General features: G+C 40.2%; 1 long non-coding RNA gene across 1 annotated transcript; it reads left to right on the forward strand.

Annotated features, from left to right (window-relative positions):
• Nucleotides 1-530: 530 nt before the first annotated feature.
• On the forward strand, nt 531-14461 carry LOC103159890. The gene is made up of 4 exons (XR_003481808.2): nt 531-699; nt 5057-5226; nt 7424-7475; nt 7970-14461. It is a non-coding gene; the product is annotated as an uncharacterized LOC103159890 (long non-coding RNA).
• Nucleotides 14462-27417: the final 12956 nt, after the last annotated feature.

Raw genomic sequence — 27417 nt, forward strand, 5'->3', positions numbered from 1 at the left:
ACTCTCATCCTCCTGATATTACGAGTGTTTTAATACATCACACTATACACTCTGTCCCATAATTGTAGCCTGTAAGTAGGTACTAACATCTCTATTTTGCATGAGAAGAGGAATTTCATGCTTAGCTTAATTTGGGCAAGATCACAGAGCTATGAATATTCCATACCCCCCGCCCCGTGTGTGTGTGTGTGTGTGTGTGTGTGTGTGTGTGTGTGTGTGTGTGTGTGTGTGTGTGTGTGCATTCATGTGTGCATGCATGTGTGTAGCTGGACATCAAATCCAGGGGCTTCATACGTGCTAGGAAATTATTCTGTCACTGAACTACACCCTCAGCATGGCCTTGATTATTTACTGTACATTTTCCTTTGTTTCCTCAAGACTGTTTAAGTAGAACTGGCCACCCCCTCCATGCTGGCTGGGGATAAGGCAGAATAGCACTTAAAGCCCTGGATGACTCAGGATGCTGTCAACTTCCTCTTGAACTAGAGAAAAATAAAGCATGAGCTTGAGTCACAGATACAATTGGGTCTTGGATCCCTAACACTCACCTCCATAACTAGACCAGGACTACTCTCTACCTCCTATCAGCCCTTATTACTGGCAATGATCTCTTGGGAGTTTCGTACAGTCACCCTTGTTCATTCTTTCTGCACCCAAAGAACTACTACTCTTGTGAAATGGACATGAAGAATTAATCAGGTAGGTAGGTGGGTAGAGTTAAATGGGTGGGCGAAGAAAAAGTAATGAATGCAAGAACAGAGGCCAGAGCAATATACAGTAGGCAGAGGAGAGTGTCTGATTCTGGCTTAAGGTCAGGAATATGAAAGTCATCCTAGAAGACAAGGAATTGGATTTGGCTTTGAAAGATGAGGGCTGCCTCTCTAGAAAAGGGCCATTCTCCCAAGCAGGCAAAACTATCATCATCGTCAGTAACACATTTTACCCAATCCAGACATAGCGAAATCCTCTATCCCCATTCAGCATGGCCAACTCACCATCACTGACTGACACAAGGAAGAATCTTCCTGATAATTCTTTTTTTTTTTTTTTTTTTTTTTTAGTAATCTCAAGGACAACAATGTTAAGCCAGATAATAGAGGAATATGGGCAACCAGCTAGATGCAAATAGATGGCAAATTGGGCTCAGAAGCTTTTTAAGTCAGTATGTGATACACGCACACCTGCTTATAGAGGCTGGGATGTAGCTCAGTGGGAGAACAATTGCCTCACATGTATGAAGGCCTTGTTTTAATCCCAGCGCATGCACGTTCACGTGCGCGCGTATACACAGACACACACACACACACACACACACACACACACACACACACACACACACACAATAAAAAGCTGCACCTATAGATATTCCCTGGAGCCTTTTATCTCATTTCATCTACAATTCTCCTGATCCTGCATGTAACAGGAATGTTTATCTTTCACATTGTTTGTGTAAAGTGGAGATATATAGGATAGCTTTTGTCCTCTGGAAACATCAGCTAAGTAACAAGGCCTATGTTCAGGAACGTACAACATCCATATAATCAAAACTATTACTGCATGATGTGTCATCAATGTGTTTTACTTTTGGCATTTTGAAGCACTCCACATTCCCATATACTGTGAACTGGTTTGGGAAAAACAAAGTCTGAATTACAAATGTAGAGTCTACTTTCAAGAGGAAAAAAACTTCCCACAATAAAGGGAAAAGGGGAATTTTTATTCTTTAGCTCTCTCTAATTTTTCTCTATCTAATTAGCCCATATTTGAACTAGATGCATCACGCATCTCCCTTTGGTTTGGGCAGTAGTCTGCATCTCACTCCAATTGGTTATTATATTTCAATAATGAGCCTCTAAAGAAAATGCATGACAAAATTCTCTCTCTCTCAAACATTAGTGTTGGGAGCCAAGCAGAATAATTATTTTTGCAACTCATCCTGCCCATGCATAAGAAAAATTCAGAATCTTACTTTCAAACCATTTAAATAGAAGATTAAATTGAAACATAAATGCAGTGGCCAGCTATCATATTTTGTGTGTGTGTGTGTGTGTGTGTGTGTGTGTGTGTGTGTGTGTGTGTGTGTGAGTGTGCTTCACTATCATAATGACAGCATCATCAGAATGAAAACTGGACAGTCTTATTATAGTGGAAAAATTCTGCTTCTAGTAGCCAAGGAGGCGCTTCTTAAACTAACTGGATAGCCTCCTCTGATAGGCCTTTCATAGGGTGTCATCAGAGTCTGTCATATTCTTGGGGATTTAGGGCGTAGGCCCACCCCCGTGTGTCTTGGCTCAGGGAGTATTCCTCTATGTGGATTGGGCTCCCAAAGTCCACACCTATGCTAGGGATAAGTCCTGAACTACTACATGAGGTCCCATAGATTTCTGAGGTTTCCTCACTGAAACCCACATTTCTGGGGTCTAGATTGGGCCCATGCTGGATTTCCAGCTAGCAGTCTGGAGTCCAAAAGCTCCCCGATGTTCAGGTCAGTAGTTTCTGTGGGTTTCACCAGCCTGGTCTGGACCCCTGTGCTCTTCACTTGTCCTTCTCTGCAACTGGATTCCAGTTCAGTTCAGTAATTAGTTGTGGGTGTCTGCTTCTATTTCCACCAGCTGCTAGATAGGGCTATCAGGTGTCATATAAGTCAGTCATCAATCTCATTATCAGAGGAGGGCATTTAAGGTAACCTCTCCTCTGTTGCTTAGATTGTTATCTGGTGTCATCTTTGTAGATCTCCAGACATTTCCCTAGTGCCTGATTTCTCTGTAAACCTAAAATGTCTCCCTCTATTATGGTATCTCCATTCTTGTTTTCTTCTATTCTTCCCATGACTCAACCTTTCTGCTCCCTCATGTCCTCCCCACCCATCCTCTTCTCCCCTTCTCATTCTCCTAGCTCCCTCCCCCCACTTCCTGTGCTCCCAATTTGCTCAGTAGATCTTGACCCTTTCCCCTTCTCCAGGAGACCATGTATGTCTCTCTTAAGGTCCTCCTTGTTTATTAGCTTCTCTTGCAGTGTGTATTGTAGGCTGGTAATCCTTTACTCTATGTCAAAAATCCACATATGAGTGAGTACATAGCATGTTTGTCTTTTGTGATTGGTCTACCTCACTCAGAAGGGTTTCTTCTAGTTCCATCCTTTTTCCTGCAAATTTCAAGATCCCATTGTTTTGTTTTGTTTTGTTTTTTTCTGCTGAGTACTATTGCATCTTGTAAATGCACCACATTTTCTCTATCCATTCTTCAGTTGAGGGGCATCTAGGCTGCTTCCAGTTTCTGGCTATTACAAATAGTGCTGCTATGAACATTGTTGAATAGATGTCCTTGTTGTATGAATGTGCTTCTTTTGGGTATAAGCCTAGGAGTGGAATTGCTGGATCTTGTGGTAGACTCATTCCCATTTTCTTGAGGAGTTGCCATACTGATTTCCAAAGTGACTGTACCAGTTGGCACTCCCACCAGCAGTAGAGGAGTGTTCCCCTTTCTCCACATCCTCTCCAGCATAAACTGTCATTGGTGTTTTTGATTTTGGCCATTCTGACAGGAGTAAGATGTTATCTCAGAGTTGTTTGATTTGCATTTCCCTGATGGCTAAGGATATTGAACACTTTCTTATGTGTCTTTCAGCCATTTTAAATTCCTCTATTGAGAACTGTCTATTTAGTTAATTGGAATGTTTGGCGTTTTGGAGACTAGCTTCTTGAGTTCTTTGTATATTTTGGAGATCATCCCTCTGTCAGATGTGGGGTTGGTGAAGATCTTTTCCCAGTCTGTGGGCTGCTGTTTTGTCTTGCTGACTGTGTGCCTTACAGAAGCTTCTCAGTTTCAGGAGGTCCCATTTATCAATTGTTGATCTCAGTGTTTGTGCTACTGGTGTTATGTTCAGGAAGTAGTCTCCTGTACCAAGTAATTCAAGGGTATTTCCCACTTTGTCTTCTAATAGGTTCAGTGTGGCTGGATTTATGTTGAGGTCTTTGATCCATTTTGACTTAAGTTTTGTGCATGGCGATAGACTTGGATCTATCTGCAGTCTTCTACATGCTAGCATCCAGTTATGCCAGCACCATTTGTTGAAGATTTTCTCTTTATTCCATCATATAAATTTAGATTGTTTGTCAAAAATCAGTTTTTTTGTCAATGTGTGGGTTAATATCAGGGTTTTCAACTCTATTCCATTGGTCTACCTGTCTATTTCTGTGCCAATATCAAGCTCTTTTCAGGACTATAAGCTCTGTAATAGAGCTTGAAGTGAGGGATGGTGATGCCTCCAGAAGATCCTTTATTGTACAGGGTTGTTTTGGCTATCCTGGGTCTTTTGTTTCTCCATATAAAGTTGAGAATTGTTCTTTCAAGGTCTGTGAAGAATTGTGTTGGGATTTTGATGGGGATTGCATTGAATCTGTAGATTGCTTTTGGCAAGATTGCCATTTTTATTATGTTGATCCTACCTATCCAAGAACATGGGAGATCTTTCCATTTTCTGGTATCTTCTTTAATTTCTTTCTTTAGAGACTCTTTCACTTTTTTAGTTAGTGTTACCCCAAGGTATTTTATGTTGTTTGTGTCAATTGTAAAGGGTGATGTTTCTCTGATTTCTTTCTCCACAAATGTGTCATCCGTATATAGTAGGGCTACAGATTTTTTTGAGTTAATCTTGTATCCTGCCACTTTGCTGAGTAGATTTTTTCAGGTCACTTATATAGAGTATCAGATCATCTGCAAATATTGAAAGTTTGACTTCTTCCTTTCCAATTTATATTCCCTCAATCTCCTTTTGTTGTCTTATTGCTCTAGCTAGAACTTCAAGGACAATATTGAAGAGGTATGTAGAGAGTGGACAGCCTTGTCTTGTCCCTAATTTTAGAGGAAATGCATTCAGTTTCTCTCCATTTAATTTGATGTTGGCTATCGGTTTGCTGTATACTGCTTTTATTATGTTAAGGAATGTTCCTGTTATCCCTGATTTCTCCAAGACTTTTATCATGAAGGGATGTTGGATTTTGTCAAAGGCTTTTTTGGCATCTAGTGAGATGATCATGTGGTCCCCCCCCCCGCAGGCTGTTTATATGGTGGATTACATTGATGGATTTTCATATGGTGAACCATCCTTGCATCCCTGGGATGAAGCCTACTTGATGATGGTGGATGATTTCCCTGACGTCCAAACTTAGTTTTTATACAAAAGCCACAAGTGCTCTTCACCACTGGGCCATTTGCAGTCCCTGAGGTACATTTTTAAAAGACTTGAAATAATGTTAAATGTTTCAGTATTGCTCATGTGCTAAGACAGTCTTAAGTAACATTTATAATCCTACTATTTCAAAAGGGAACTTATTTGGTTTTAAAGATATTTAAAATCAAATGTGAAATCACAGAGACCTCTGCACAATATTAAATGAAAATTGGAAAGTGAAGGAGAGAAGTCAAAGAGGGCAATGGTTATCTTTTTTATTCAAAGCCGGACTTCCTAGACAAGTCACCTGACTGATAGGATCCTTTGTCAAGATGGTTCATTCTAGCATCAGCATTACTAAGCTAGATTACAATTTGGGTTATCACATGTTATGCACATACTTGAAAATATTTGAAAATGCCTTTCTTTCCATGTATTATTATTGCTTTTACACGTGTTATAAAACAACTTAGAATGGTATAAATTAAATGGAATGGCAAGCATAAAGGAAAATATCCCAGCAGGAAGAAATGTGTATTCAGCAGTAAGAGCATGCACCAGGGTAAACACAGACACCAAGTGCCCCAATCCTTTCTGTTGAAATGGAATGTGCTCTCACAGCATTCCAGTCCCTTTTCCAACCTATAATTAATGTGCATCTCATATGTGGCATGAAACTAAAAACCTTCTGAGAGCTGAGGTATAAGCACCTCGGAGTGCAGACACAGGGACACAAGGACACCAAGATAAAGGGAGTTGCCTAACAGGACCCCGGCATTCTCTTACTTGTTTTCACAGAGTTCCTCCCAGCAGGCAGACACTAGAGGACATAGAGTTGCATTTTGCACAGAAAAGAGAGTGTTACATATACAGATGCATGATCAATGTTTGGGTAGCATATGCTGCAGTCTATTTAATTTGTTTCAGTTTTTAGACGTTTTACTGTAATTAATGTGTTCATTTTCTGTACTCCTGTTCAGAAGCATATTGCATTAGGCATAATTTTAAAAATTGAAGAAACCCATTAAATAAATAATTAGTGTAAGGTGATAAAATACATTAATTTAAATGATTGAAAACATCTAGCTCTGGGAGAAATAATTCTTTAATAAAATATCACTCCGAAAGCTCCAGCTCCAGAATGCTACTCTTATTAGTCTAAAAATACAGGCTTGGCACCAAGCCCAGAAGATTGGCAAGTGGAGCTTTGATAGACCAAGACATGCTGGGATTCCATAGCTGAGGGCCCCATTAGGCATATCCTGTCTCCAGTTACCCATGGTCTAAATTGGGGATCCATTATCACAGACCCACATGAAATTCAGCTGCCACCATTTGTGTATACAAATGTTAGCTAGGAGAATGACTTAGTATCTCTGCAATGAGTCCAGGTGGGGATCGTAGACGGATGGAGTTCAAATTGAGAGGAGAGATGAAGACATTTCATTGTGTTGGAAGTCAGTAAACAGCACATGAGTAATACAGACATGCCGTAGTTATTTTTCAAGAATCCCCAAAGCTTGAAAAGTTGGTTTCTCATAGACCTGAGTCACACATAGAATGTTGAAATATCCATACTGTGTGTCCATGTATAATTAAATGAGCTGAACTTTTACCAACTAGCTTAATCATATAATACCTTCATTTGAAAGCTTCATCTTCATACTGAACAGCCATACCTGCCCTTACTAGGGTTTTCTGCATATGTTGTAATCTAGGCTTCTCTTAAGCCCAGGCTTTCATCTATAGCTGTCTGGAAGACCCTTTGTGGCAAGGCATTAACCTGTTCCCAAACAGTGATATTGGAAAGAATAATAATGTAACGCTATGTGTAATACAAATGGAAATGTTTTGTGCAGATAAATGTCAACTTGTTGACAATCCGAAACTGCATGCATACAGATTGGAACCAGGGATGTCTGTTACTGGCTAAGTTAACTCTTGCATATTCAGAAACTAATGCCCACAGCTTAAGCTAATTCAGTCCAAGTGAAACAGAAATATCTCTAGTGTCTTCCATTGGCTTGCTTAATTCTCTACAATGAATGCAGAATAGTAAACCCATTTTAAAGGAGAAAAAAGCCTCTTTAGAAGCCATTAAGCAATTTTAAAATGAGCTTAATTACTACAAAGTGTTAGTATTTAACTTGTCATGTGACCTTTGCTGTTCCCTTATCCTTAAACTGAGATTTTAAAAACATAGCACTTAGGCTTTCTTTTCATCAAGAATGTGGGACCTGGTCTTTTCTAGGTCATGGAAATAGCTGCCTACCACTGGGGAGACCACAAACAGGCTAACACTGGTGAGTAGGAGGGCCAGCTCTATGGTCCTGACCAAGAGGACCTGGGTTCTCCCATGCTGCTAAGTTTGGAAAGGAAAACAGAAAACAGATGGCTGCACTCCACACTTTTAGGAATGATTGGTCTGAACCATCATGATTAGCACAGGCTGAAAGCTGGCAGTCTTCTAAGAGCGCTACCTTCCTAAAGAGGCCTTCTGCCAGAGCTTCAGTGCATCACAGGGACAGCTTCAAAAGTGGCCCCAGCTGTGGTGACAGAGCTTGCTGAGACCTGGAGATGTTACAGGGATGTGGCTTCATAGCAGACACTTGTTTCTGCTTAGGTGCTAGAGTCTGTAAGGGGTAGGAAGGCATTGTGATTTAGAGGCAGAAATTTGGCTATCTTCTTTTTTTTCATGCTTCGAGAAGCAGGATCATCTGCTGGGTGGGAGCTCTTTGAGCAGGGAGATACCTTCCTGGGCATTATGTGCAGTCTGTGCCACTGTTTCCTTCCCCAGGCTCAGATCTCCAAATGAGAACCAAAAAGCAAGTTGAACTGTGAACCTAACATAGGAGTAAGAATGCACTTTGCTCTACGTGCTAGTTTGTTTGAAGCATATAAGAAGAATCAAACAAAACCAGAGACAGACAAAGAAGGGGAAATATAGGTTCCCAGAGGAAAGGAAACAACTGAAGCAAGCGTAAATTTGCTAATGTTTCACACCCAGGAGCTAAAGTAAATGGAAGTCCAGACTGGATCACACCAGTCCTCAGATGGACCAAGTAACAGGATATGAACATGTGCGGTGTACCTGAAGATCCATGTGTTAGTTACAAACATCATGGCAATGCTTTGCATCTCTGCAGAACAGGTTTCACCTGTGAGCTCCTTCCTCCAATATAAGCCAGCCCTGAACATCTGCTACAAATGTGCACATTTGCTAGCTCCTAGGAGAATTGAGGTGAAGGCTAAACTAGGGAAATTGCCTTGGTCTTTGTAAGTTTTACCCTTAGATCCTATGAAAGAAGAAAAGGCACGTGTAGAGTAAGGAAGAGAGAGAGATTCTTTTTTGATAAAAAGACAGAAATAGCCTAAACTAATTATATTAACCTAAAAACATAAGTGAAAATTAACAAGAAATAAAAACTCTGAACTCTGCAAATGGCCTCTCATCTGTGCTATTGAAACCCTACACCCTGGAGAGGAACAAGCTCAGGCCAGGAGCTAACCCGCCAAAGTGAAATTCTAGAAATAGAGAACGCTTCAGGCGTCTTGAATGCAGCTAAGTCTTGCAGAATTTTCCCAAACTTCTGGATTCGGTAAAAGATGATTCAGATTTTGCCTCGAGCCATTACTTTTGGAAAACCATATGTATTTTTGAACAAATTCAATTTGGATGTTTCTTATTTTCTTGCCCTTTAACTCATTAAAATGTTATTATGTGGGAGTCATTTGTTTGGGAAGCAATCTGAGTCTTTTGGAAAATCTTTGAAAGCCTTTGTTGTTGGGATCTGAAGCAAATTTCTGCTTATTCTTGAGTCTATACATTCAAAGCGAACTGGAAAATTATGGAAATGATCTGAACCAAAGGCATAGACCCCAGGCTATCATACCTTTCTTGCATGGCTACAGGACCCTCACATCCAGAAGAAACTCATACTTGAAATGTTTTTGCACTACTGAAATTCTTAACAATTGATCTCTGTAAGTAATATCAAAGGGTTGCTGGGAAATTGATGAACCGAAAGTAATCAAGAATGTGAGCATATGCTGTTGGGAGCGATTTCCAGGGGTTCCAGGAACCAGGCGCTCCCTCCAGTCTGTATTGAATGGATGCTAACTGATTTGCAATTGAATGAGGGGTTAGGTGTGTGTAAGTAACAAGTGAAGACAGGAGTTAGGGGCGAGCTACCAGAGAGGATAGAGAGGGAAAGGAGTGATCTCCTCGCGGCCATGGAAGGATGGTTAAGAAACAGTCGAAAAGATGGTAAATAAAGAAAAGACTCTAGTTTTACAGCATGGAACTGAGAGCTCTCTAAACATGATTAGATGCCTGTGTTTGGTCTTTATTGTCGTTGGGTTGCTAGGAGTTTCCAGGTCCACACACCCCCACTCAGGCCGAACTTCATGGGTTAAGGCTGAGACATCCCGGGTCAGGACAATATGTATCTACAGCACTGCTGTGCCATTTGAAGTGAGCATAGACCTCCAGTGGGCCTGCCTGTGGAAGTTCAGTGAGATTCAAGAAGCAGAGGTGAGTAAACTCGGAAGGAGGGGGAAGCTGATGAGAGTGCCAATAGCGGAGAAAAGGCCACAGTTTGCATTTGCACAAAAGTTTACTTTGAATGCAGAAAGATGGCTGGGGCATTCTGAGGAATAGAAACCAAGAAAGATGATCATTTCCTTTCTTATTTGTGCATTAGCCATCTCCTTGCACTCAATAAAAAGGATAGTGAATATAGGGCAAGTCATAGTTGTTGTCCTTTCAGGAACTCTTAACTCATCAGTAAGTCAATGGTAGAGAAATTTGTTAGAATATGTGCACAAGAAGTGAAATAGCTGTTGATTATTTTTTGTGCATCAACTCCAGTCTTTCAGATAATAATAGAGTACATACACACAACCATATATTGCTTAAAGAAAGGGATATATTCTGAGAGGCATATCACTAGATGATTGTGTCTATTCGACATCACCACATAGTTTTGTGCCAACATACCAAAGATCAATCCTTAGAGATGGAAAGGCATAAGACAGTGTCAATCCTTAGAGACGGTTCTTGGTGCAGCCAAGAAAGAGATTAAATATAAGCAGAGAACTGCCAAAGGCATAAGACAGTGTGATGTTTTACAATGAATTTGTTTTTATATGTATAAAGCTGAGTACATGCTAAAATAATGGTGAAAATGCAGTAAATATGTTAAACTTATATAACCACCTACTGGCATTATCCAGTATTGTGTACAGAGTATAATTATGCATGCTGTGCTTTTATAGAACCAGAAATATCAAAAGTTGATTTATAAGAGCATAAACACATGCGCGTGATAATGTGATGGTGACATAATGATGGTTATGATGTCACAGATAGGAAAATTTTAGCTTCATCACAATTTTATGGTTCAGACATTAAATGTGCAGCCTACTGCCAACTAACACATCATAGGTGTCTCTGACTATGTACAAGCTATGAGAAATGAGTTGTGTAATTTCAGTGACCTGCCTCAAAGAAGTTAAATACTCTTCAAAATTAACATTGCACAATCTATGCTAAATGATAAAATTATTGTTGATAATTTGTTACATTAATTGTTTTAGATTTAGAATAGTGAATAGTAAATTTAAAGTACCATGACTAACAAAAACAAAGACAGGATTTTCTCTCAATGTCTTCTCTAATGGTATCCTGCCCCTGCTTGTTGAGCAAGAAGTCCAGTCTTTCACTTCTCTCTGGGCCTCACCAATGAGTTAGTTTTTGCCTAGGAACTTGTCTGAAATGCAGTCATGGGCACATGTGGAAGCCTGAGAACCATGGGTCTGAATCATTCCAGCTGAAGAATCCCTAATGAGTCTAGCCCTTCAGAAGCCTTAATTCTAGGACTCTTGTCTTTTATCTGCTCTAAAACAGTACTAAGAGGCTGTAAGAAGCATCACAGCCTTCAGATTAGGTCTCCACGTGTCTACCGCCTCATGCCGGGTTGTGTCTTTTGGGCCACATATCTGTGTGGCAACTCCAGGCAGGAACAAGACTCTAATCTTCCATTTCCATGGCCTTGAAATGGGGTTGTTAATGCTGGTCTCACACAGGGGATGGGAAACTTAAATGAGCTAGTATACAATGTTTAGCATAGCACATGGAATGTTATAAACACCCACAGAAAGGAGCCATAAGTACTATCCTTTCTGTCAGTACTCATTAGATTAGCTTCTTCCTAGACAAATCCCCAAGGTGCTGTCTATGCTTCGTTCTCTCTGGATGTTCCCTCTGTCTTTAGTAAGACAAAACAACAAGAAGTGTTGAACCCCATCACTAGCAGTGGGAACAGGATGAAAAAATGAATAGGCTGATTATACTCTTGATTAGGCATTTTCTTATCTGAAAGTGCCGTATTCTGCCTTCTCAAATGACTTTTTTTATAACCCTAAAGCACAGAAAGATGTACCCTCTCATTTGACTGATTGTGGTATGGCAGGGACTGATTGTGGTATAGCACGTAGAAATTTCATGACCATAAAGAGTCTGGGCTTCTAGCTGGACCTACCAAGGGCCTGGTTGTCGCTTGATAGCTGACTGTTTGCAGAGACTGACTGGCTGGTTCAAATACAAAGACTTTATTTGCAAGTTTGTGGGAAGATCTAAGCAAGGAAGGTGTATCCAGCCTCAGGGGCCCACTGTGAATATGCTCTGTCGTTACTGTGATGACCATGAACCCAAGTCCGGACCAGCATCTTACTCTCAAACTCTTAGGGAAATAATTTCGTAAATACTTAACTTCCTCACCTCTACTAATGTGAAGGTAATTTCTCCTGCCCACCCCTCATCTGAGCCCAAAGAATCTCATAAAGCTCTTTATAAGCAAAGTAAGCTTTGGAAAAACAGGCAATTTTGTTGGTAATACTATCTTCAAAACAAAGGCACTGAAAAGCCCTACAACCTGGGGAAGGATATGTTGTTAATGAACCTCTTTGCCTGACATGTTGTAGGAGCCAAGCTGTATATTTGTATGTGTGCTCATTTCAACAGTAGAAAATGTGTGTAAGCACCAACTTAAAATGTCTATAAAAAGGTTCACTGAGCTCTGGAAGGAGTGCCCCAAAGCTGTTATACAGTGTCAGATCTCACATTCAAACCCAGGGCTGCCAGGGTTTCCTCCACATGGACTGTGGCACATCTATCATGGGCTTACCTCTCAGATGGGCTCCTAGAAAGTGTCACCCATCTTCTACTGTGTCCATGCCTTGATTCTAACATGGTTCCTACAGTCCCTGAGGATTAAGTCTTGCCTTAAGAAAGCTTTGCATTGCAACAGCCATTCTCAAATTTTAATGTGCCTGGATGCCCCTAGAAATCCTCATACAGTAAAGATTGTGATTTGGTAGGTATGTGTGGGCTAGAAATTCTAATAAGTTCCCAAGGGATGCTGGTACTGTGGGCTCTCCACCTAAGATGCTGAAACAGCAAGACTTGACTCTAGGCAGCATGGTGAGTTTGTAGACCCCACAGACAAGAGTGTTGCCTTTAAGGTAACCATGGAGCAAGATAAAATCAGAGGATGGATGATGGTTGTCACCTGTGACCAGACAGGGAGTGTTGAGAGAGGCATTAGATGTGCCAGCTTGGGCTCACAGTCTTCCAAGAACAAAGACTTAATTTCTAGGCAGATTTCTGTAGGCTGAAGATGAGAGACATTTCAGGTAAGGCTATTTCTGAGCAGTGTTTTACCTGGAAAAATATACCAGCAACTAGAACTCTGTGAGACATCTTTAATGATGCCATGGCTGATGGGCAACTTCCCCCACACTCAGCACCTGGCCCCATCCTGCCTATCCAAGGCCAGATCTCCATGTAACAACAGAAATAGCTTATTTTAAGGTCCTACAAATGAATGAGTGAATGTCCCATCTTTCTTGCTCTTAGCTCTCACTGTCTACTGGCTCTCCTGATACATTTGGCCATTAAAGAAATCTCCACATGGTTGAGTGTCACAGTAAATGTCCAAGGAGTATTGGAGGACAGGGAAATGACCCACAACCCTCTTATGTAAGAAGCCCTCTGTATAAGAAGAGAAAGTAGTGTGGAAAACTGGTACTGTTTTAACAGTAGCCATCTTCCCATCTGGATTCATCACAAAGTCTTCCCTACAAGACACAAAAACTTAAAAGATTAATCAACACCCACTGAAAAGTTAGTCTAGAGTCTCAGAAATGGCAGATAAGTTCCCAAGGTCTATAATAGAGCAGGCTGTCTGGAGTTAACATCTCTGTGGATGTCCAGAAACTCACTTAAGAGCTAAATCTGAGGCCACATGCCTGCAACCCTAGCTTCCAGGAGGCTGAGACAGGATCTACATGTTTGATGCTAGCATGTAGATGGCATAGTAAAACCACCTGCTTCAAAAACATTGCATTTTGTTAAGAGGGTGAATTTCAAGTTGTGCTCTTACCATAAAAATGGGGGTTCGGGGTAAGGAGGAACCCTTAGAAGTGACAGATATTTACTGTCTTGTTAATGGTGATGGTTCAATGAGTATGAGCATTTGTTAGAATCTATGAGATTCTGTATATTAAATATGTGCGCTCTTACAGAACAATTATACTTCAATGAAGCTGTGAAAACAAAATACAGGGGAATATATAAGCATACTGTGTATATATGTGCACAAAAAGCTCAGAGAGAAGTAATGTTTCAAAAAGAAAGCTTATGGAAATATAGCTCTTGGCAAACCTGCAAAGACCATGCAAGGATGAAGCACTGCTATTCTGTTGAAGAGATGTAGTATCCAGGTGCCAGAGCTATCAGGATATTAGAGCATCACAGTGAACTTCTAAAAAACCAACTACACAAATAAGCAAGTAAGTGTGGACTCCAGTAACAGAAAACTGAGTAACATTTGACATGAAGCTAGCAGACCATCTGAAACATCAAAATCTATTACTCTGATGTTCCAATAGATTCTGGATCCTCAGGTCCAGGATATTATCTCATTCCCTCCCCCATTCTCCCTTCCTTCTGCACCCCTCCCTCCATACCTCACCCCTCCCTCCTCTCCATATAAAAATATTCAACATTCATTTCTTGATTGTAAACTCTGCCACTTCTCTGCTGTAGTCCTACCTAGGACCTGGTTTATGGAAGGTGCACATGGTGTGCCATGACTTACATGAGTCCTTCTACCAGCCATGGTCTCCACTTAACCCAGAAAAACTAGCATGAGCCTCTGCCTGAGTAATATTCATCAAGGGAATACAACTGGAGATAAAGAAGAAACTGACTACTTACTTTGTGAATTTTGCAGACACTATTCCCATGGCCTGCTGTGACCATGCTGCCTGCTGACTGCACACCAGCTGGAGAAACACCTAGATTTGTATCACATATCTATGACTCCTGTAACTTTGCAAGCTCTCCAAACTTCTGTGCCTCAGTTGAGCAGATAAGATAGGCAGAATTGTTGAGGGTTAAAGATCATAATGTATATGAATTTCTTAACATAACGCTCAGCATATGATAACAATAAATGTCAGCTACATACCACAGCACAATGATCCATGTCCATGCAGCAGATGTTAGCAATGTTTTCTGTGAAGAGCTAGATAATATATATCTTACACTTCGTGAACTACATAATATATGTTATATAACTCAATCACCATTATTGAAAATGTGAAAGTAACTGCAGATGATACCATATCAAATCTTTTTTAAAAGATATATACATTGTTTTTACCTTCTTTTTATTTATTTTTTAGAGATTTGTTTATTTACTATATATACAGTGTTTTGCCTGCAGGCCAGATCTCAGGGAACCAGATCTCAGTACGTATGGTTATGAGCCACCATGTGGTTGCTGGGGATTGAACTCAGGACCTCTGAAAGAGCAATCAGTGCTTTTAACCTCTGAGGCATCTCTCCAGCCCCAGTATTGAATCATATAACATTTGAACATGTTGTTAAATCTTCTTCTTTTGGTCTTTTTATAAACATTTAAAAATATGAGCATGGGGACATGGCTCAGTGGTTAAGAACACTTGCTGTTCTTGCAGAGAACCAGAGTTCAATTCCCAGGATTCACATAAATGGCCGACAACTGTCTAGAACTCTAGTCCAGGGGAGGAGATAACCTCTTCTGGCCTCCCAAAGCACAATGTATATATACACACCTATAGACATACACAGAGAAACATAAAATATTTTTTAAAAACAGAAAATTAAAAAATAGTATGTAAAAACCACACAGTGAACAAATGAATCATAATTGGCCAGTGGGCCATAGTTTACTGTTTGCAGTGGGAAGTGAACTGATGCTGCTCTTATAATACAGTGTCTGTTCAAAGTACAGGTAAAAGAGAAGTTCATTCTGCCTCACTACAAAAGGGGGATTAACGATGGCTCTATTGAAGATGGGAGAGAGAGAGAGAGAGAGAGAGAGAGAGGGAGGGAGAGAGAGAGAGAGAGAGAGAGAGAGAGAGAGAGAGAGAGAGAGAGATGGAGGACAACATCTTTCCAAGATATTGACTAATGATAACTACTTCACGCAAAGCTAAACTACAAAAAGGGTAAAGAAAATGGATTCCTGTGGCTTCAGTTGTGAATGAAGCATTCATTCATTTATTTAAGTATTTTCAGAGGTCCTCATTTGATTCCAGATAGTTACACAAAGACCCAGGTCAGACCTTAGATGTGTTCTCAGTTATCAAGTTTCAGAATACTCATCCTAACTCTCCATCCCCTCTCTCTGAGAAACACTAAGCACTTCCAGAAAGTTCTTCCTAAAATTCTCCAGAATGGCCTCTGTGGACAGAGAACACATGCCTTTCTTAATGGACCAGTTTGTTATTCAAGCTGAATGCAAGATAAAAATCAGTCTTTCTGTTGTATATGTCTCTGTGGTGGTCTGAAAGAGAATGGCCTCAAAGAGAGTGGTACTATTAAGAGGTGTGGCTTTAATGGAGTACGTGTGGCCTTGTTAGAGGAAATGTGTCACAGCAGAGGCAGGCTTTGAGGTCTCCTTTGCTCAAGCTATGCTCTGTGTGGGACACAGTGCTGTCTGCGGATCAAGATGCAGAGCTCTCAGCTCCTTGTCCAGCACCATGTTGGCCTGCATGCTGCTGTGTTGCACCATGATGACAATGGACTGGACCTCTGAAACCTTACATGGGTCACCCCAATTAAATGTTTTCATTTGTAAAAGTTGTCATGGCCATGGTGTCTCTTCACAGCAATAGAACCCCTAACTAAGATGTGTCTCTATCTTCTGAGGAACAGATATTTACCACAGGGCTTCACACATGTTCAGTAAGAGATCTACCACTGATTAAATCCAGAGTCCTATTTTTACTTTTTGAGACAGAGTCTCATTGAGTTGATGGCTTTATACTTGCTATGGCTTCAAGGCTATCCTGAAATTGTCACGTTGCACATCAGCCTCCCAAATAGCTAGTATTTTAGGCCTGCATTACTGGACCTGGATAAAATCTTAGTAAGATTGCTCCACTACCATTTCTTTAGTAAGTTAATTAGTTGCTTTCCTTTTTTTATGGTTTAAACACAAGACTTTATTGTGGAATGGTTCTGGACACAGAAGTTCAAGGTCTATGCATCAACAGGGCTGGTGCCTTTGCAGGACTAAGGGGAGAAGGCTCTGTTTTAGGCCTTTCTCCTTGGTTTGTAGAGAACCATCTTTCCCTGTGTCTTTACAGTCTTTCTCTGTGTGGTGTCTGCAGCTTCTACTCCTCCCCTCCTTCTTCCTTCCTTCTCTCCTCTCCTCCTCTTATTCTCTCCTCCTCTTCCCTTTCCTTCTCCTCCCTACCTCTCCCCCTCCTCTTCCTCCTCTCCTCCTCCTCTTCTTCTTGTAACCCCATATTAGCCTTAAAAGACCTATCTACAGACACTGTCTCATTCTGGGATATAGTTTCTTTTCTTAAATGTTTACTAAACTTTTATATATTTAAAAAATATTGTCTTTTGATATATCTGGCAGCTCCCTATGAAAAAAATTGGTCAAGTATTTTGTCAACAATAATTGTTTCTCTGATAGCTATTTAGTCAGATGTAGAAAGTCTTAGGTTAAAGGAGATCATTTGCAATTGTTTTAAACCTAACTGCCTAGAATTCAAAAATATATTCTTTTAAAAATATCTTAACAAAAGAAAAATAGAATTTGTTCAGTGATGATTCATATTGAGCAGCTTTTAAAATATGCAAGCATCATTTTAGTCCTGTGAAAAAGTTATGATTTTATTTCCATCCCCTTTATGATCTGAAAGTACAGAAAGAAATTTGTACTTGCCATGGTTTTTAATTCACCAAACTCACATTGAGCAACTATGACCTGGCACTCTGCAGGACACCAAGTATGCCCGATTCTGGGGCATGTTTTCTCTCCTTACCGTGCCTTAAAGAACATCTTAAAGTGTGTTGGAGCAGATGGCAGTCTCACCAAAGGGAAGATGTTTAAACAAACTCCCCATCAGCTCTTTTAAGAGGGACATGGTTTTTATTTAGGGATGTGTCTTCACTCCTCTACTCCTCCTGCTCTGCCTTTCTCCGTGTCCCCTCTGATAACGCAGTGGGGACAAATACCCTCAGAGAAACAACCACCGAAGGATACCAAAGGATCAGAGCAGATTGGAAGGGCTGTGGTGACCTATCTCAGTCCACATCAGTGCTTACCCTCCAGTGCTGCTTCTGAATCCATTATAAGGCAATTAGAAGGACAAAATGCAAGCAGTACTTGCCTTTTCATAACATCTGTCATCACCAGTAACTGGTTCCCACAGATTTCAATATCAGTCTAAGACAAAAAATGTCTAGCAGGGAGTTAGGAATCAACCCTCCAAGGCAAGAAACAGGCAACTGACAAACTAGCAAAGTCTGTGAAACCTAAAACAGAAGAGTCAAGGAAAACCATGGCCTGCAGTAGAAACTGTCTGTACCTGCGCCTCTTGGTTTACTGTAAGCCAAGCCATTCTACCTCTGAATTAAAATATTCAGAGAAACAATTCAGAGGCAATTCTTTCTGATCCACTCATCTCCGTAGCAAGTGGAGGGTTTGGCTCTCTCTCCTGTGTCGCTTCTCTAATCTGAACTGCCATGAGAAAGGGCAGAGAGGAGAGGGTGTGAGCTGAGGTGATTTTTCTCTGTCTCACCTTTAGTTTTCAGGGCTGTCCTTACAAAACATTGAAGGATTGTCCTTATCCATGGTAGAAAGACTGCAATACAACAATTAATTTCCTTGACTTAATTCTTCTGCCTGAGTCAAACAGGTGACACCCCCATAAGGGAAGAAAAAAAATCACTTAATTTTTTTTTGAAAATATTACTCTGAGAATTTATATCTCCATGACTGTGGACAAGAGATAGGAAATGAAAATGATAATTAAATCCAAAGCAGACCCATTTGTCACAGAAAGATATCTGATTTCATGGCCTGGTCAGGAGGCAAACAGTGCATACAAATGAAGGCCAAGAGGGTCCAAGATCTTCAGAACCTGTGTTCTGTGTAAGGATGAACTTTTGCTTTCTTCATTTCTATTTGTACCTAGTGGGAAATGTTAAATAATGCAACTTTCTCTTCAAGGACATTTGAGCATGGCATACTTCATCTAAGATTCGAATGCATTTTCACTGCTATTTCCCTGACCCAATCTGTCATTGTCTCTAGAGGCTACAGCCTCTTCACTGTCCCTACTCACATGTCCTTCCATTACAGCTCATGGCTCTTCCTTTGAAGGGTTTGCTCTCAACCATTGGGTCTAAGATTCAATGCTATTTCCTAAAGAAACCTTTGCTAATTAATGGCTGTGCCTGCTGCTTAATGCTGGCTCATTCAATTTATTTCTTAGTTGCTGTTATGGCACATAATACAATCTCCTTAATCTGGCTTATTTGCTAGACCACCATGCCTGATTTATTTACTGCTGTGCCCCAGACCTGGCACCCAGTGTTTGGCTAATGAATAAGTAAATGAATGAGACAGCAGACCAATCACTAAGCTTTATAGTTCACATTTTTTCTAGACTTCTAAAAATTCTCTAACAAAAGAGCTGCTATCCTTACTTGGTGGGCCCAGAAACCAATGTCCAGATAAGGTCACACAAATTTAAAGTAGAGTGTGAGGGGTTCCACTGAGGTCTCTCTGACACTAAAACCACATTATTTTTTATACCAAAATCACATTGCCTTATAAGTAGGAAACATTTTCATAGAAAGCTTTATACTGTTTTTAATATCCAGAAACATTGGACCCCAACCTTACAGAACCTCCTGGTCTTAGATCAAAATTCTTAATTATGTTTTCTTATTGAATGTTTTTTAGATGAAGAGTAAGATTTCCATTATTTGTCAAGTGGGTTTGACATCCTTAACCACCCCACCCCACATATATGATAACTCAAAACCATCAAGAGGAACCACTCGTGATGGTTAATGAATGTATATTATTTAGTCAGATAATGATTATGGTTGACATCTCATAATTGCTTATGAATTTGCTTCCTGTGTGTATAAATCAAGACATCTGTATGGAAACTTAATTTAGAAGATTTTTTGGTTTAGATATTCATAATCTTAAGGAGACACATACACAACATAAGACCTTTAAGTATAAATGGAATGATATGTGTTTGTGGACATATACATATATACAGATAAATACACCTATGTCTATGTTCTCATGCACATATAAACTATATATTTTATATAGCCATGTAAAATTTGTATCTCACTGGGAAACTGAACATGCTCAAAATATATTGGCAAGAGATATACTGAGCCCATTTATTTGCTAAATTCCTATTTGTTTGTCTGTTTTATGATTTAGTTATGAAGCCAAGATTTTTTTTTTAATTTTATGCCTTGTCTAATGTACTTGTCAAAATCAGATTCATTTTACTCTGCTTCTATTTCATAGCAGAGTTCTACTCATAACAGTTTCACCTATGTGTGCCTCACTAATGACATTAAATAGAGTACTCTCTGAAGTGTGAAACCCATGGCCCCAACAGGACAGAGATGACTTACGTGGGACCTTCCCCAGAGATGAAGTGGGAAACTGTTGTAGACTCTGTGGTTTGCCAGAGTAATCCAGGCTCAGGCTACAGTAACCATAATACACACGCACACACACACACACACACACTCATGGCAAATGATATTAGCTTTCCATTTAGACAGTAATAGTTTCCTCCTTGGGTGAATATATTTAAAGAAAACACATGTCCTATTAAAATATATTGTGTAGAAACAATTAACACATAGAAATTCTAAATGTAGTATTTAAATAAGTGTACATGGGATATACAGAGTGACAAAATAATGTAAATCATATGTAAATTACCACTGGAAAAAAAACAGAAGTCTTAAGGTCAGAGGTCAGGGGGGTCAGAAACTGAGTGACCTTGTCTAAGTTATTCAACCTCATCTAAAAATAGCAGCAGTCACCTTAGGGTGCTTCTCTAAGTGGATCAACTTTTCAACTAGAATATAGCACATGCCCAACAAATTAGCACTGTGATGATAACCTTTATTACTGAGAATGAAGTACTTGGCACAGAAACTGGAACACAGCAGATGTTTGGCACATCTGGATGAGCACTCCCTCATTGGGATAGCTTCTTTCACCATATTGTAGGATCTATGAATGACAGGGCTCTACTGCACATGATTGATGTGGTGTGAAGAATTATATATAAACAGTGCCCAGTCTCACCAGCAGTGTCTTGGAGGAAGGTATACTGAAGACACCAAACATCTGTAGACAGAGAGCAGCTTTCTGCTGTGTAGAACACATATCCTGCTTCTACGGTGTTGACTAATATGTGTCAACCATCATTGATCAGATTTGGCTTGTAAATGCAAAGGTTGGAACAGAATGAATATTGGGGCACTTTCTTAAGTCCTCTGCTAGAAAAACAAATATGTGTCAGGAATTTCTATCCCTAATAGAACACACTTTGAAGATTTGTGTTGGGAAGGCAATATATTAAGATAGACAACCAGCCATGATTTGGAAAACAGAGTCAGAATGTTATAGAGAAGCATGGGGAAATGGTTACTTACTGAAGCCTACCTGAGGACTCCAATGAAGCTAAGAGGAGTTAAATGGGAATAGACACTGCCAAAGAAGCTAATAAACAAGGGGGACCCTAAGAGAAACATACATGGTCCCCTGGAGAAGGGGAGAGGGTCAAGATCTGCTAAGCAAATTGGGAGCACGGGAAGAGGGGGCAGGAAGCTAGGAGAATGAGAAGGGGAGAAGAAGAGGGATGCAGAGGACATGAGGGAGCAGAAAGTATGAGTCAGGGGAAGAATAGATGATAACAAGAATGGAGATATCATAATAGAGGGAGACATTTTGGTTTACAGAGAAATCAGGCACTAGGGAAATGTCTGGAGATCTACAAAGATGACAGCAGCTAACAATCTCAGCAACGGAAGAGAGGCTACCTTAAATGCCCTCCTCTGATAATGAGATTGATGACTGACTTATATGCCATCCTATAGCCTTCATCCCGCAGCTGGTGGAAGTAGAAGCAGACACTCACAACTAATCACCAAATTGAACTGGAACCCAGATGCAGAGAAGGACAAGTAAGAGCACAGGGGTCCAGACCAGGCTGGTGAAACCCGCAGAAACAGCTGACCTGAACATCGGGGAACTCTTGCTCCCCAGACTGATAGCTGGAATACTAGCGTGAGACTGATCCAGACCCCAGGAACCTGGGTTTCTGTGAGGAAACCTCAGAAATCTACCAGACCTCCTGTCGAAGTTCAGTACTTATCCCTAGCATAGGTGTGGACTTTGGGAGCCCATTCCATATAGAGGTATACTCCCTGAGCCAAGACACACGGGGGTAGGCCTAGGCCCTATCCCAAAGGATACAATAGACACTGATGACACCCTATGAAAGACCTCACCATCCAGGGGAAGCAGAAAGGATATGTGATAGATAGGGTTTTAATTGGGGGTGGGGTGGTAGGGGAGGACAGGTGGGAGAAGGGGAACTGGGATTGTCATGTGAAGCAATCCTGTTTCTAATTCAAATAAAAAAGTTGGGGAAAAAAAAAAAAGAAAATGTCTTCACCTCACTTTCCCTAGGGGAAAAGGGAGGATAGGACGGAGAGGGAACTGGGATTGGTATGTAAAATAAAATTGCTTTTAATTTAAATAAAATTAATAAAAAAGAAAAAAAGAGGAGTTAAATGGAATTAAAAATTTATTGTTTAAACAAAAGGTTGTGAAATGGAAACTTGCCAAAACAGAGACCCTCCCTAGATAGCAGAGCGAGAAAGAGGAAATGAGTGTGGGCATCTGAAACTCCGCTGAATGTAACTAGGACAGCACATCTTTCTGTGCAATTGATGGACATTCTACCCATCTTATCCATCTAGCCTCACACATGCTTTGGATGCGAATAAAGGACATGGATCTGGAATGTAAATGCTTTGTTATGCATTTTCAAGTAGTCAGCAAATGTTTTCCAGACTTACAACCTATCTCTACTTCTAACTCAACTAATGGAAATTCCTATATACCATCTAATACTTCCTTTCTCAAGCTGTTTCAAATGTATTTCTATAAAACTAGGTCTGAATCAGGATTAAAATATGGTTCACAAAATGCACTCAATTGTTTTCTCCTCTCATTCTCTCCCTCTGCAGTTCTCCACACAGATTTTACTCATGTTTCATTTGGTGGAAGCTCTAAGGCCACTGTCCTGTAGACTGTTGAACCTTATGGTCTTGTGGTCTACTGCTAAGTGAGGCTGGTCCCAGAAAGGCAAGCTATTATTAGAAGCTTGGACCATTCATCCCTACCCTAGAAACATGATCCAGAGGCAGAGGGCCTGATGTCTGTGGGAAGAACTGGACAGTCTTCCTGCTGAAGAAAAACTCAAGTCAGTAAAGTACTGGTGATATAAGCCTGAAGACCTGAGTTCAATGCCAAGAACACATGTTAAAAAAAAAAAAGGCAGGTGTGGTAGCATGATTTTGTTATTCCAGTGCTGAGGAAACAGAGAAGAGCCAATTCTGAGGCCTACTGGCCATTCAGCCAACCCTACTTACTGAATTCTGGGATCGTGGAAAAAACCTCATCTCAGAAAACAATGTAGACAATGCTGAAGAACAATACCTGAGGTTGACTTCTGACATTTACCTGAAGATCCACATGTACATATGTGCTCCCACATGCACCAGCACATATGCAAACACACACACACACACACACACACACACACACACACACACACACACACACACACACACACACCTCAACTATAGAGTTCAGAAAGCTTCTTGGTTGTTGAGTTTGTGGAGGTGCCTAGAGAATGGGGAAGCTGGGGACACTTTCCCCTGTGCATAACTTCCCTCTAGCTGTTCATCTTTGTCCTTTATAAGAAACTAAATATAAAAGAATGTCAAAAATTCTGGATCTGGCCTATAGCTTTTTTTTGTGATGACCTTGAAACTACTGCTCTCACGTTTATATATATTGTAAGTAGCTATTAGATGGAGAACTCAAGCATTTGCTCACATTTTTTAGGAAAGAATGCATCATGCATAGGTAGCACTTTATGCACTCAATATATCATACTCTGAGACATGTAGTATCATTTTCAGGGTCTAATCAATAGGTCCCTATGCTGTAAGCCCCGTTGACCCTCTCTGAAAAACTCCCCTATTAACTCTTCCATGTTTTAGCATGTCTATAGCCTGCCAAGAAGTGACTGTCTCAATCTTGACTGAATTCTCTGTTAGAATTCATCCATGCTGAACTTTCTCTCATCAGATATGAGGTTACCCTGAAATATAAACTAAACAAGAAAGGAAAGATTAGCCAGACATGGTAGCACGTGTCTATAATCCCTCCCTACACTCAAGAGGCAGAGGCAGCTGGATTGCTGCAAGTTCAAGTCTGGCCTTGTGCATGCAGGACAATTCATGATCTTCATCAACAGTTTTCTGAGAAGTATGTAGCAGTTTTTCTTCTTAATGATAATATTTTGGGAGGTATATCTCCTTATGCTCATTCTTCTTGACACTCAAATTGTCCTATTTGAGTGCTGGGTGATTGTTTAGTTGGGTGTTCTGTCTCCTGAAACAATCTCTTCTGCTCTTCGTGGCTCCCTTGCCCTCTGGCCTAGGCATCTCCAGGCTGATTTCAATCCACTCTCTGCTACAGGCCTGGAATTGGTCACTTCTTTCAGAAATCCAGTTTCATTTACAAAGAAACATTAATAAATGATCTGAGCACTGGGGTTGTGAGTATGAGTGGAGCCTGGATGCTCATTGCTTCCAAGCCTTCCTAATATGGAGTGGTCTCCTTTAGATACTTCCAAATAATAGACAATTTGCTCATTTAATCCTCATTCTCTCTCTGTCTCTGTCTCTGTCTCTGTCTCTGTCTCTCTCTCTCTCTCTCTCTCTCTCTCTCTCTCTCTCTCTCTCTCTCTCTCTCTCTCTGTTCCAGTCATATAGGTGCTTGTTATCAACAGAATTTCTTACCAGGTACTCATAGCAATTTCAAGTTAAGATCCTAATACTGCCACTGGCAATAAGATTCCTATGCCCTTCCATTCCCCTTTATCCCCTTTATGAGTGAAAACATACATGGTTTAATCTAAAAAGCTATTCATATATTTCACACTGAATTTTCTATACTATACTAATGGGGCTTTTACCAAGTATTGAGATTTGAACACTTGGTAAACTATTTGATCCATTATTTGAAGTTTGATTTAATGGCCCACCTATTTTATTCTGCTTGGGCCTTACTCCACTGCTCCCTATCTCAACTGGTATTAGGGCAATATATGTTCCACAGGGGTAAAGATCTTTCCTTTCATTCAGCAGTAGATTATGCAGTACTTGGCCCAGTGTTGGGGTGCATGTGCACACAGACCTGAGGTCATCAGACATCTGTGTGTTTCATGGGAAGTCACAGAGAGGCACAGCGTCTCTGTAGATGTAACAGTTGTTGGTGAGAAGAGCAACCGCCAGCATCTTTAGATTCTTTGTTTAAAATATATCTCCCAGGACCTCCACCACCACCTGTTATTTACAGAGTAAAAAAGCTAAAGATGTTTGCAGAAACCTACTTCAGTCCCTTTATGTCAAATGCAAAACAGAGTAACCCAAAGATTCAGTGCATTACCCCAAGTTACTCAGAAAACACCAAAGAAGCCAGAATCAGGTCCCAGAGCCCCTCTTTCAGGTCCTAGAACTGTGTCCTCTTGGTATTCTGAGGTTCATAGCATCCTCTCTGAACTGGTACAGATAGAATTATTTTTCACCTCTGATTTCAACTCGCATTAAAATATAAAAATATAACAGTGCTAGAAACAGCAATAAATTACTGCTTTGTATAACCCAGGGGAACGTCGGTGAATTAGAAAACAGTTTGAGGAATATTTATAGACTTCATATTCGATTGAATTCCTGTCCGGACTTTAGGAAAAAACAGAGGCTTGTCTATTATTCTTTATTCTTGACTACAATTGTCCTCTGACTTTAAAGCCTAATAGAGGACCAGCTGTTCTCCCTCCCCTCTCATTAGAAATATCTGATCATTATTATGAGGCCTTGTAGGCATGATACCTCTATAGCTAGTATCTGACAGAAAGGTAATAAAATCCTTGATAATGAGATTTTGACCAACATGGGGAATGTCTTTTAGTAATGCATCTACTTTGCACTTAAAGGTTAAAGTTATTTACTACAACTCTAAACACAGAAACCTTAGGTGATGGGGGGATGTCCTTCCATATGCTGTGAATTTATGTTTCTCTTATTGGTTGATGAATAAATGCTGATTGGCCAGTAGCCAGGCAGGAAGTATAGGTGGGGCTACCAGACTAGGAGAATGCTGGGAAGGGAAAGGCAGAGAGTGGCCAGGGAAACACCATGCAGCTGCTGAAGAAGTAACATATCTATGCATTCATACAGCCTCATGGCAATACATAGTTTAATAGAAATGGATTGATAATTAAGAGAGACCTAGCCAATAAGAAGCCCTAGCTACTGCCCAAACAGCTTAATGTGTGTTTATTTAGGTCCAAAGGATTGCCGGACCAGGCAAAACAGAAACTCTGTCTGCACTTAGACCACTTTCACACCATGCTTCTAGGGCAGTGGTTCTCAACCTTCCTAATGCTGTGACCCCTTACTACATACAGTTGCTCATATTGTAGTGACCCCCCCAACCATAAAACGACTTTTGTTGCTACTTCATAATAGTAATTTTGCTACTGTTATGAATTGTATTGTAAATATCTGTGTTCATTATGGTGTCAGCAACTCATGTGAATGGGTCATTTGATCTCCAAAGGGTCACAGCCCATAGGTTGAGAACTCTGCTCTAGAGTAAGTATGTACTAATCAGGTGAGATTGTCATTGGAATGATACTCAGGTCACCAGGTGTGTGAGGACTATTTTGTAAGTTACATCCCACCTGTAGCACACCATATTTATATGCCTTTTAAATTTCATCTCCCTATAAAGTCTCAGCATCTTTGGGAACAGACTTTGATGGGAACGTCATCTTCTCAAGCCACCACTGTGACCTACCTCTACACTTTGTGGCTTCACAGACGTGTTTTTAAATCATGATGATGATGATCATCATCCCACATATGTTATTTATAAAATTGTTAGTGATATTGATAGAATATTGTCATTTCTCTTAAACCATAATTTGAAATTTGTCCAGTTTTATGTGTTTGAAGTCCTTAAATACATTTCCCGAAGGTGAGAGTGCTTTTTACAGGTAAGTGAGGACTGAGAGGGTAAATCTGAGACTTTTAGCAAAGCATCATTTGCTAGAGACAACACTAGCACATGGGTATGATCCTCAATAGGAAGCAAAGTGCAGGACCATTCCCTTCATTAGAGAAGCAGTAAGTGTGGGGAACTTCCCTTCTCTACCTCACCATACACTCCACACCCATTTCTCAGAAAAAATACTGTCTCTAAAACCTTTTAAATATCCCCACAGAAATTCCATGTTTATAGCAAGTCCATGTTTGGCATTTTAATTTTTAACAAATAGAATAAAACTCATTTATTTTGCATTTTAAATTAATTTACCAAGCTACAAATATATTTATTAAGCTTCCTACTATTTTGGGTATTGCATTGAAAAATAATGAAGTAGATACAGTGTTTGTTCACTTTGCATAAACAAATAAACATATTGATAGAACGAATTTCTAGATTTATAACTGCCAAGTCAAGAAATATGTGC

The sequence above is a fragment of the Cricetulus griseus genome, chromosome 2, assembly GCF_003668045.3.
Source record: "Cricetulus griseus strain 17A/GY chromosome 2, alternate assembly CriGri-PICRH-1.0, whole genome shotgun sequence".
Classification (NCBI taxonomy): Eukaryota; Metazoa; Chordata; class Mammalia; order Rodentia; family Cricetidae; genus Cricetulus; species Cricetulus griseus.